Source organism: Colobus angolensis, unplaced genomic scaffold, assembly GCF_000951035.1.
Source record: "Colobus angolensis palliatus isolate OR3802 unplaced genomic scaffold, Cang.pa_1.0 Scaffold4, whole genome shotgun sequence".
NCBI classification, from domain to species: domain Eukaryota; kingdom Metazoa; phylum Chordata; class Mammalia; order Primates; family Cercopithecidae; genus Colobus; species Colobus angolensis.
Genome location: NW_012117376.1, coordinates 4,277,679 through 4,289,295, shown reverse-complemented (window position 1 = coordinate 4,289,295; position 11,617 = coordinate 4,277,679).

The window sequence follows — 11,617 nt, the reverse complement described above, 5'->3', positions numbered from 1 at the left end:
AAGAAATTCTAACTCAGTTAAGTGACAAGATTGAAAGTATTAGGGCCGGGCGCGGTGGCTCAAGCCTGTAATCCCAGCACTTTGGGAGGCCGAGACGGGCGGATCACGAGGTCAGGAGATCGAGATCTTCCTGGCTAACACAGTGAAACCCCGTCTCTACTAAAAAAATACAAAAAAAACTAGCCGGGTGAGGTGGTGGGCGCCTGTAGTCCCAGCTACTCAGGAGGCTGAGGCAGGAGAATGGCATGAACCCGGGAGGCAGAGCTTGCAGTGAGCTGATATCTGGCCACTGCACTCCAGCCTGGGCGACAGAGCGACCAGACTCCGTCTCAAAAAAAAAAAAAAAAAAGAAAAAGAAAGTATTAATGTTGCAAGTATTATCCCTAGCCATGGAATTTTTTGCTAGCTATAGAGTGCTAATGTGAACAGAATATAAATCAGGAACATGATGTATTATAGCAAAGTGATAAAATTATTATTGGTATTAGTCAGGTGTGATGGTTTGCACCTGTAGTCCGAACTTCTCAGGAGGGTGAGGCAGGAGGATAGTTGAGCCCAGGAGTTTAAAGCAAGCCTGGGCAACACAGCAAGACCCCAATCTTTAAAATAAATAATAAATAAGAATTCTTCTTGAAAGCAATATTTTAACCTGCCAACCAACAGAGATCCTCATACTCTTAAAGAAAATTAATATAGCTTATGGATTTGATAAATTGGACTCTGATTTAAACTTTAAAATGTTATGACTTTTATTCTGATACATGGTTTCTAAAATATGTAAAAAATTATATTGAATGAATTAATACTTAACCTGTTCATTTCTCTTAATTTATGTATTTATTCTGACTTTTATACAGCTTCTGTCATCTGCCTTCTTGATATGTGCAAAATATTATGTAAAAATAGTTTAAAACTCATCCCAGTTCCTAGTCAAGTGTGGGCTGTAAGAGAGAAGGCTTAAGGTGTTCTTTAACAGAGGAACTTTTGAAAGCTCACAACTGGAAAAAGCCTATTGCGAATTTGTTGCCTTTGAGAGTAGAAAGGGCTCTAGAATGTGAGCCAGGGACTTGGAATTTAGTAATAGATCTCCCACTTATTTGTTCTGTGTCCTTAGGCAATTCTCTTAATCTCTGTGTACCTAGTTTCCCATTGTAAATAAGAGTGGTAATACCTGTCCTCACCTACCTCACTAAATCGTTGGGGTTTTTTTGTTTTGAGTCAGGGTCTCACTCTGTTGCCCAGGCTGAACTACAGTGGCGTGATCATAGTTCACTATGGGCCCAAACTCCAACTCCTGGACCCAAACTATCCTCCTGCTTCAGCCTCTCAAGTAGCTGGGACTAGAGGTGCATGCCCTCACACCTGGCTGATTCTTTTCTTTGATTGCAGAGATGGGATCTCACATGTTGTCCAGGCTGATCTCTAACTCCTGAGCTCAAGCAGTCCTCCTGCCTCAGCACCCAGTGCTGGGATCATAGGCATGCTCACTAAATTGTAAGAATAAGATAATGTTTGCGGAAGTATTTGAGTTCTCCAAAGGAAAAGTTCTTCAGACTTTCAAGATAATAGAAGAGTGTGTGTGAAGGATTCCTTTCCAGTTTGCCTCTGTGAAAGTGTCTTTAATTACCATAGGTCATTTTATGAAACAGGAATAAGAGAAACATAGGCCTTATCATGGTATAGTGTTCACTTACAAGCATGTCCTGTTGTTGTTTCCCTACAAGATATCCAGCACACAGGCTGAATTTTTCTTTATAATAATCCTTGGCAAAAGCATAACTTCAAAAACCAAATTATTCTAGTGGTGCTATGGCAGCTGCAGTTTTATTTTGAGTTAGATTAATGTGGTGAAAACCATCAAATACTTAGAAATTGGCTGGGCGCAGTGGCTCACGCCTGTAATCCCAGCACTTTGGGAAGCTGAGGCAGGTGGATCACTTGAGTTCGGGAGTTCGAGACCAGCCTGACCAACATGGTGAAACCCCATCTCTACTAAAAATACAGAAATTAGCTGGGCATGATAGAGGGTGCCTGTAGTCCCAGCTACTCGGGAGGCTGAGGTGGGAGAATTGCTTGGACCCAGGAGGCAGAGGTTGCAGTGAGCCAAGATTGTGCCTCTGCACTCCAGCCTGGGCGACAAAGTGAAGCTCCATCTCAACAACAACAATAATAATAATAATATACAAATACTTAGAAATTAACTTCGCCTTTGCCTTCAGGCACTTTTGCTACATGTTAGCATCAGAGGCTATTGTACAACTAGATAGTTATTCCCCTGTTTCTTGGCCGATTTTTGGTACCTTTCTTTGAAGAAGAGGGTTAGATTTTAAGAAAGAAAGTGTGCTTATTTCACTCGTGGCTTTGCAGAATTTAACTTTGCTTTACTTTAAAAATTCCAATCATCATGTACCTGTAAAGGTTAAATATAGTGAAAGTTCTTGCTTCATGTGAATCAATTCTGAGCACCTGCAGGTCGTGTCAGGCGTCTGATGCAGTTACCTTTATGGATTGTGGCAGGTCCTTACATTTCAGCAGGCTTATGCATTTCCATGGGGGAAGAGATTCTGTTTCTAGGAAATTACAAAGGGCACACCACTGCAGGGAGTGTACACAATTGTTTGTTGCTACAGACAAGATTTTTTTAGAAAAGGAAAAAGGATGCATTTTAGGTACACAGGGTATGGATGCATTCAACACTTACTTTCATCTCTACAGATGCCAACCTCCCCTTGTTGCAGGCAGTTGGTCTTTTCCAACTCATTACTAACAAAGGTGGCATCAGCATTAATTTCCATCAGAATTTAAAGTACTGAAGATGAAAAGTTGGGGAGATTCATGTTTGAAAAATGAACAAAAAATCCACCTTATGCAATGAGATATCTAACATTGATATATCAGGAATACTTTTTTGCTGCAATGTGTAGCTTTAATGTCTCTTTTCAGTTATGGACCCATAAAAGTATTACTATATCTTGTGAATAAAGATCATTCTTGTGGACTAGTACGTGGATGCATTCATAGGCTGTGGGAAGCAGTGGTGTGCGTATGTGTGTATATATCAATATTTTATGTTTATAACTCTGCATATTAAGTTTATATAGAAAAAATAATGTGTTTCTTTAGTGTTTGGGGGACTAAATTGTATTATGACCATTCCAGTGTAATCTGACTGCTCACTCTAGAGAATATTTCTGTTATACACAATGCACATACAAACATACACCCCTAAAGTGTAGCTAACTGCTCCCACTAGATAAGTGCTGCTAAAAAAAAAATAAATAAATAAAAATTTTAAAAACCCCTAAGTAATGGAGGAAGAAATAGCATTCTTTTTAAAGAGGCTTTTCTGAAGAGTAAAATGTAAATACAGGACATGTGGGGAGGGTGGGGCCGCCTGCAAAATGTCCTGAAGATGGACAAATAGCCTTTTAAATTCTACTTTTTAACCATCTTTACCGTGTGTGCCTATTTGTATTGCAGATGTGAACTACTATTTTTGGAGGTTGATATCAGTATGTTTTGAAACTGAATTATTACATAAAATCAGAGTAACCTCTTTCTCCATCCTCCTTTTCCACACTATTCTTGCCAAATATCTACTGAAACCCAGTTTCAGCAAGGCAAAATGATGGGACTCTCAAACCTCCCTCCTCATCTTCCCTTCCCCTCTGTCTTATGCCTGGCCTGGCCTTTTTTGTTGTTGTTGTTGGCTTTTCATAAGTAACAACTTATTGTAGTATTTCAAGACTGCAGAATTTCAAGTGTATATCTATAAACCTTTTTTTAAAATCTTCAGCTACACAGTAACATCAATTAAAACAGAAGAGTGAGTCTAAGTCTATAATATGCTATAGGAACAGATAAGATTTTGAATGAGACTAAACTTGACTGCCATATTTTAGTAAGAGGAAGTTGGAACTTTATGGTGGGGAATGGATGAGAGCAGGTCTATGATATATATGTAGTCATTGTATAATTAGAAACACCAAATGCTGAATCCTATCACTGTGTTCTTGGGGGCCAGGCCTTGGATTTGGTTGTCATTTAAACTCTTTGAAGATTATATGTAATTATAATGAGCAGAAGGCAAATAAAGTTTTTGAACAAAAGTACTTGTTTTCAGTATTTAAAATTTGGTAATGTATTTTCTTTTTCAGTTACACTATCTTCCCCACAAAAATTATTATACTACAAACAAGTTATGAGTGAGATGGAGAAGCTTGAAGAAGCTGGTTTTTAAGCAGCTCTTATAATATTTTGCGTTAAAGAAATTGTCATTGTTTCCTGTTGGGAGGCAAAAAACAACAACAACAACAACAACAAAAAGAAATTGTCATGATTCTTTCTGAGCCAAACTGTCACGAACTGTTCTGTGACAGAACCACTACTCTTTTTTCTGCCATTCTGCCTACTGGAGAGTTCTATGTTGTATTTGTTTTTAATCCTTGAGTTTAAAAATATTAATGGTTTTAGTGTTGCTTAGCTTCAGTTTGAAGTATAACTTTCACTAATAACTGCAATAAAAAGAAAAGCTTTGCTCTTAAACTTTCTCTTGTGTGGTCATCATTACAGCTTTTCAGACTAGGGAATGGGACCCACGTGATACAGTGGAAAGAATGTAAGAAGCTTTAGTCGTGAAGTCCTGGGTTCAAACCTTGATTGTGTGACTCTCTGAGCAAGTTCCTTGATGCTTCTAAATCTCAGTTTCCTCCAGTGTGAAAGGAGAAAATAGAACTGTTGGAGCATTAAATGAGACAATATATAGAATGTTTCCAATGCTGGGCATGTGGCTGGAGTTCAGGTTTTTCAAAGACTGCCTACCTCCCCCCTACCCCACCCATTTTTCACCTTCTTAAATAAAAGACAGTGAGTGGAGTGAAAACGGGGAGATGACACTAGGCTTCCAAACTTTGCCAGGAGGTGAAAGAATTAAGAATGTGTAGGGAAAAAAGGAACCAAAATGAACTGGGGGAATCTTTACAGGCCCAAAAGTGGATACGATACACAGTCCCGGTATGCGATGCAAGAAAACACTGGACTAAGATTTTGGAAATCAGCTCTCAACCCTCTTTAACTGCATAATTTCAGGTATAGCTCTTCATTTTTTAATTAAAGTTGTTAGACTAATACCAGAAGTCACAAGTTGGCAGGCAAATTTCTGTCTGCAAATAATTTTTAAGTGCAGTGGCATGATCTCGGCTCACTGCTACCTCCACCTCCCGGGTTCAAGCGATTCTCCTGCCTCAGCCTCCTGAGTAGCTGGGATTACAGGTGCGTGCCACCACGCCCAGCTAATTGTTTGTATTTCTTGTAGAGATGGGGTTTCACTATGTGGGTCAGGCTAGTCTTGAACTCCTGACCTCGTTATCTGCCCGCCTCGGACTCCCAAAGTGCTGGGATTACAGGCGTGAGCCACCGTGCCTGGCCAATTGTTTACGATTTTTTTTTTTTTTTTTTTTTTTGAGATGGAGTCTTGTTCTGTCACCCAGGCTGGAGTGCAGTGGCACAATCTTGGCTCACTGCAAGCTCTGCCTCCCGGGTTTACGCCATTCTCCTGCCTCAGCCTCCGGAGTAGCTGGGACTACAGGCGCCCACCACCTCGCCCGGCTAGTTTTTTGTATTTTTAGTAGAGACGGGGTTTCACCTTGTTAGCCAGGATGGTCTCGATCTCCTGACCTCGTGATCCGCCCGTCTCGGCCTCCCAAAGTGCTGGGATTACAGGCTTGAGCCACCGCGCCCGGCTGTTTACGATTTTTTAAGAGAGACAGGGTCTCACTCTCTCGCCCAGGTGGGAATGCAGTAGCAAGATCACAGCTCATCTCCTGGGCTCAAGGATCTTCCTGCCTCAGCCTCCCAAGTAGCTAAGACAACAGGTGTACACCACCACATTCGGATAGTTTTTAATTTTGTACAGATGGAGTCTCACTATGTTGACCAGGCTGGTCTCAAACTCCTGGCCTCAAGCAATCCTCCCACTTCAACCTCCCAAAGTGCTTGGATTACAAGCATGAGACACTGCACCTGGCCCAGATTTTATCTTCTCTTTAAAAGTAAGAACCAAGTGTGGTGGCATGCCCCTGTAATCCCAGCTATTTGGGAAGCTGAGGCAGGAGGCTTGCTTGAGGCCAAGAGTTCGAAGCTACAGTAAGTTGCGATCATACCACTGTACTCCAGCCTGGACAAAAGAGCGAGACCCTGTCTCCAAAACAAAAAATAGTAAGATATGCTAGAACCGAACAAATCGCTAGTTACATTAGAGCTCAACTGCTTGAGACTTTCTTCAGAGCAAGACCACCACACTTAAGCATCAGAAATGAGGTGGCAGTCTAAGGTAAAATGCTAAGTGTTGTTGTTTTGAGATGGAGTCTCGCTCTGTCACCCAGGCTGGAGTGCAATGGCACCATTTCTGCTCACTGCAACCTCCATCTCCTAGGTTCAAGCGACTCTCCTGCCTCAGCCTACAGAGTAGCTGGATTACAGGCTCCCGCCACCATGCCAGCTAATTTTTTGTATTTTTAGTAGAGATGCGGTTTCACCCTGTTGGCCAGGCTGGTCTCGAACTCCTGACCTCAGGTGATCCACCTACCTTGGCTTCCAAAGTGCTGGGATTACAGGCGTGAGCTACCACGCCTGGCCATTGAGGGGCATACATCTGAATGTAGTTTTCATGTTTCAGTTGTCTGATTATTTGACAGATTTATCTCAGCTGCTGATACTTGCATACCTTGGTGATGTTTTCAGGAAATTAATTAGGTTGATTAGTCAATGCCAGGAAAGGATGTGTACGTTTTCACAACATTTGACTAAATGTTATGAAGGGAACTGAAATCTTTAGTTTTATCTATGGAGGAAAGATGACTGTTTTCCTGTCATTTCTGTTGCTTCCACAGTTTCTGCAGTCTATGAAGATCTTTATGATGCCTTTTTTCTTTTTTTTTTTTGAGACAGGGATTTGCTCTGTCGTCCAGGCTGGAGTGCAATGGCATGATCTTGGCTCACTGCAACCTCCACGTCCTGGATTCAAGCAATTCTCATGCCCCAACCTCCCGAGTAGCTGGGACTACAGGCGTGTGCCATCACGCCCAGCTAATTGTTGTATTTTTAGTAGAGATGGGGTTTTGCCATGTTGGCTAGACTGATCTTGAACTCCTGACCTCAAGTGCTCCGTTTGCCTCGGCCTCCCAAAGTGCTGGGATTACAGGCATCAGCCACCAAGCCCAGCTACAATGCCTTTATAGGGTAGTACTTTTTTTTGTACTTTTCCCTATTAAAATATCTTTCTTGGGTTGGGTACAGTGGCTCACACCTGTAATCCCAGCACTTTGGGAGGTCAAGGCAGATGGATTGCTTGAACTCAGGAGTTTGAGACTGGCCTGGGCAATATGGTGAAATCCCATCTCTACAAAAAATACAAAAAATTAGCTAGGCATGGTAGTGAACCTATAATCCCAGCTACTCGAGAGGCTGAGGTGGAAGGATCACTTGAGCTTGGGAGGCAGAGGTTGGGTTGCGGTGAGTTGAGATTGCGCCACTACACTCCAGCCTGGTGACAGAGCGAGACCCAATCTCAAAAAAAATGTTTTTTCCTTATGAATAACGCTGGGGTTCAAAATTTATAATTATAAACAAAACAGATACCCTAGTGGCTTAGTATCATAAAGTCCAATATGTTCGGTTCTCAACTGAAACAAAATTTTAATAGGCTTTGCTAAATGATTTTAAAAATAGGCCAATTCAAAAGTACCTGAGGCTGGGCATGGTGGCTCATGCCTGTAATCCCAGTACTTTGGGAGTCGAAGGTGGGTGGACTGTTTGAGCCCAGGAGGTGAAGACCACCCCAGGCAACATGGTGAAACCCCGTCTCTACAAAAACTACAAAAATTAGCCAGGCCCTGGTGACATGCTCCTGTAGTCCCAGCTACATGGGAGACTGAGGTGGGAGGATCACTTGAGCTCAGGACATGGAGGCTGCTGTGAGCCATGATCATGCCACTACACTTAAACCTGGGTGACAGAGTGAGACCCAGTGTCAAAAACAAAAACAAAACAAAAGCACTTGAAACTATTAAATGTATAATATTACTCTTCCTTTACTGTAACTATGTTGCTAAACAGAATTTGCATATTGTCTTCCAAAACAAAAACAATAAAACAGAACATAGGAATGGTCTGATGCTGCACCAGACAGGATTTCAGTCAGCACCATCACTCAGATGGCTTTCACATGTATTTTATACAGATGTAAAATTAAGATTAACTGGCCAGGCATTGTGGCTCACATCTGTAATCCCAGCACGTGGGAGGCCGAGGCAGGAGACAGAGCGAGACTCTGTTAAAAAAAAAAATTAACCATCTTTTTATATTTTTTATTTTTTATATTTTGTTTTGTAAGCTTAATCTTAATTTTTTCCTATTTATATTTGTGCTTGTATAAAGATATTAGACTAAGAAAGTTTGCCATCTGTGGTATTCCTTTGAATAGTATTGAAAACTACATATTCATAGGTGCTATCTAGACCATAAATTACTATTGTCTAAGATTCTTTAGATATTAATTTGAAAATCTGCACAAAAGTATATCACTTTACTGAATGCAGCAAAGTTACTTGCCATTTAGTTTACCCTGGAGACTTTTCTTTCTTATGGAAAAAGAGTGGGTTTTGAAGATAAGAAGGGCAGATCGGGGTGGTAGGAATCATTGTTTTAACCTCCAGGGCAAATCGTCTGCAGCTGTGTAGCTGAAGTAGGCCGTTATTTCTCTGACAAGTATGCTATGCAAAACTAGTTAGCCTCACCCAAATCTCAACCTTGACAATCTCAACACGAATTTCTTTGGCCTGAGACAAGTACAGGACCAGCAGAAAAGCAAGCTAGAAAAAAGGTCAAAGGCAAGCAGTTTCCTCTTGAGTAATGAACAATAAAAAATGTCTGTGAGAGAGGTCAACTGTTCCCAGTCACCTCCTACTAAAAATATTAATCATAATTTATTCCAGGCCATTAAACTCAACTCCCTTGGCAAACACTCACATAAAACCTTCAAATAAGGCCGGGCGCGGTGGCTCAAGCCTGTAATCCCAGCACTTTGGGAGGCCGAGACGGGCGGATCACGAGGTCAGGAGATCGAGACCATCCTGGCTAACACGGTGAAACCCTGTCTCTACTAAAAAATACAAAAAACTAGCCGGGCGAGGTGGCGGGCGCCTGTAGTCCCAGCTACTCGGGAGACTGAGGCAGGAGAATGGCGTGAATCCGGGAGGCGGAGCTTGCAGTGAGCTGAGATCCGGCCACTGCACTCCAGCCCGGGTGACAGAGCAAAACTCCATCTCAAAAAAAAAAAAAAACCTTCAAATATTCTACCAGACCTTGAAAGAGGGTTACTTGACTGTAAATAGCCAAGCCAGTCCCAATTTAAGACAGAATCCTTCTAATGTGACATTATATTGTTGTTGCTTGAAAAACATTTTCACAATCATAGTTCTCACGTTTCTAAAATGGCGATTTCCAGAGAGAAGGGTGGAGTTTGATTTAATAACAAACCTCGTGCCTCATGCCCAGCTCATAATCCCAGCACTTTGGGAGGCCAAGGTGGGCAGATCACTTGAGGCCAGGAGTTTGAGACCAGCCTGGCCAACATGGCGAAACCCCATCTCTACTAAAAATACAAAAAAATTAGCTGGGCATGGTGGTGCACACCTATAACCTCAGTTACTAGGGAGGCTGAGGCAGGAGAATTATTTGAGCCCTGGAGGCAGAGGTTGCAGTGAGCCAAGATCACACCACTGCACTGCAGCCTGGGCAACGACACAGTGAGACTCTGTCTTAAAAATAACAACAGGCCGGGGCCAGGCACGGTAGCTCACACCTGTAATCCCAACACTTTGGGAGGCCGAGGCAGGTGGATCATCTGAGGTCAGAAATTCAAGACCAGCCTGGTCAACATGGTGAAACCCCATCTCTACTAAACATACAAAAATTAGCTGGGCAAGGTGGCGGTCGCCTGTAATCCCAGCTACTCTGGAGACTGAGGCAGGAGAATGACTTGAACCCAGGAGGCAGAGGTTGCAATGAGCTGAGGTCACACCACTGCACTCCAGCCTGGGCAACAACAGCGAAACTTCGTCTCAAAATAAATAAATAAATAACAACAGGCCAGCACGATGGCTCAAGCCTGTAATCGCAGCACTTTGGGAGGCCAAGGTGGGTGGATCACCTGAGATCAGGAGTTCGAGACCAGCCTAGTCAACGTGGTAAAACCTCGTTTCTACTAAAAATACAAAAATAAGCTGCGCACGGTGGCAGGTGCCTGTAATCCCAGCTACTCGGGAGGCTGAGACATCAATCACTTGAAGGCAAAGGCAGGGGTTGCAGTGAGCCGAGATCACACCACTGCACTCCAGCCTGGGCCACAGAGCAAGACTCTATCTCAATAAATGAATAAGAAAAAAAAAATCCTCCACTTAAATCTTTGCTGTTATTTGCCAAGCATGTTAGTAAGATGTTTAGGACTTTATCAACATATTACAGAAGGAGGATAAAAGGGGAAAACATCTTTAAATTTGTACCTCGATTTTCCACTAAGAGGGAAGAAAGGCTGAAATGGAACTGATTTTACTAAAATTACAAAAATACTATTAGGGTGTTCAGTTTTGTGTTTCTGCATCTTGGAAATGACTTGATATTTTAGCAGGCTTCTAAATAGAATGGGTGAATGAAATTATTATTTATCTTCTCAACTGTCTTTATACCTATTTTTCTCTTAGATTTAAAGTAAATGGAAAACAACTTCAAGTCAACAAAGTCAACACAGAAATAGGAAATACTATTTTGTTAGAGATTGGCCCCATGAAAGAAAAACAAGGAAAGATACCTGAAATCTTTCCAGATAAAAGGTAATTAATAATCAAAGATAAATTGTAATCTGGTGTTTAACTGGTTTGTAATTTCTACAACTATCAGGAAGCATAGTTAAAGAGCCGGGTGCGGTGGCTTACGCCTATAATCCCAGCACTTTGGGAGGCTGAGGCAGGCGGATCACCTGAGGTCAGGAGTTCAGCACCAGCCGGGCCAACATGGTGAAACCCTGTCTCTACTAAAACTACAAAAATCAGCTGGGCTTGGTGCCATGCGCCTGTAATCCCAGATACTTGGGAAGCTGAGGTGGGAGAATCACTTGAACCTGGGAGGCGGAGGCTGCGGTGAGGGGAGATCACGCCATTCACTGCACTCCAGCCTGGGGGACAGAGTGAAACTCCGTCTTGAAAAAAACGAAAAAGGAAAAAAAAAAAAAAAAAGCATGGTAAAAGAAAAAAACAGCCAAAAAATAACAGAAAAGAAACATACTAGTGTATTCCAGTAGGAGAGACAGATATGTAGTAGTACTAAGAAGTATGTATCTGCCTCTGCGCTTTGGAAGTGTACTCTAAACATAAGTATTTAAACTTCAGGGGACAACATACAACTGCTCTCTCCACCCACAAAACAGACTGCAAATGTACACTGCCATGGAGGGATAATAATTATCTTCAGTGGCCAGGTGTGAGAATACCTTGTCAAGATATTATTTTTCAGCCAGGTACAGTGGTTCATGCCTGTAATCCCAGCACTTTGGGAGGCCAAG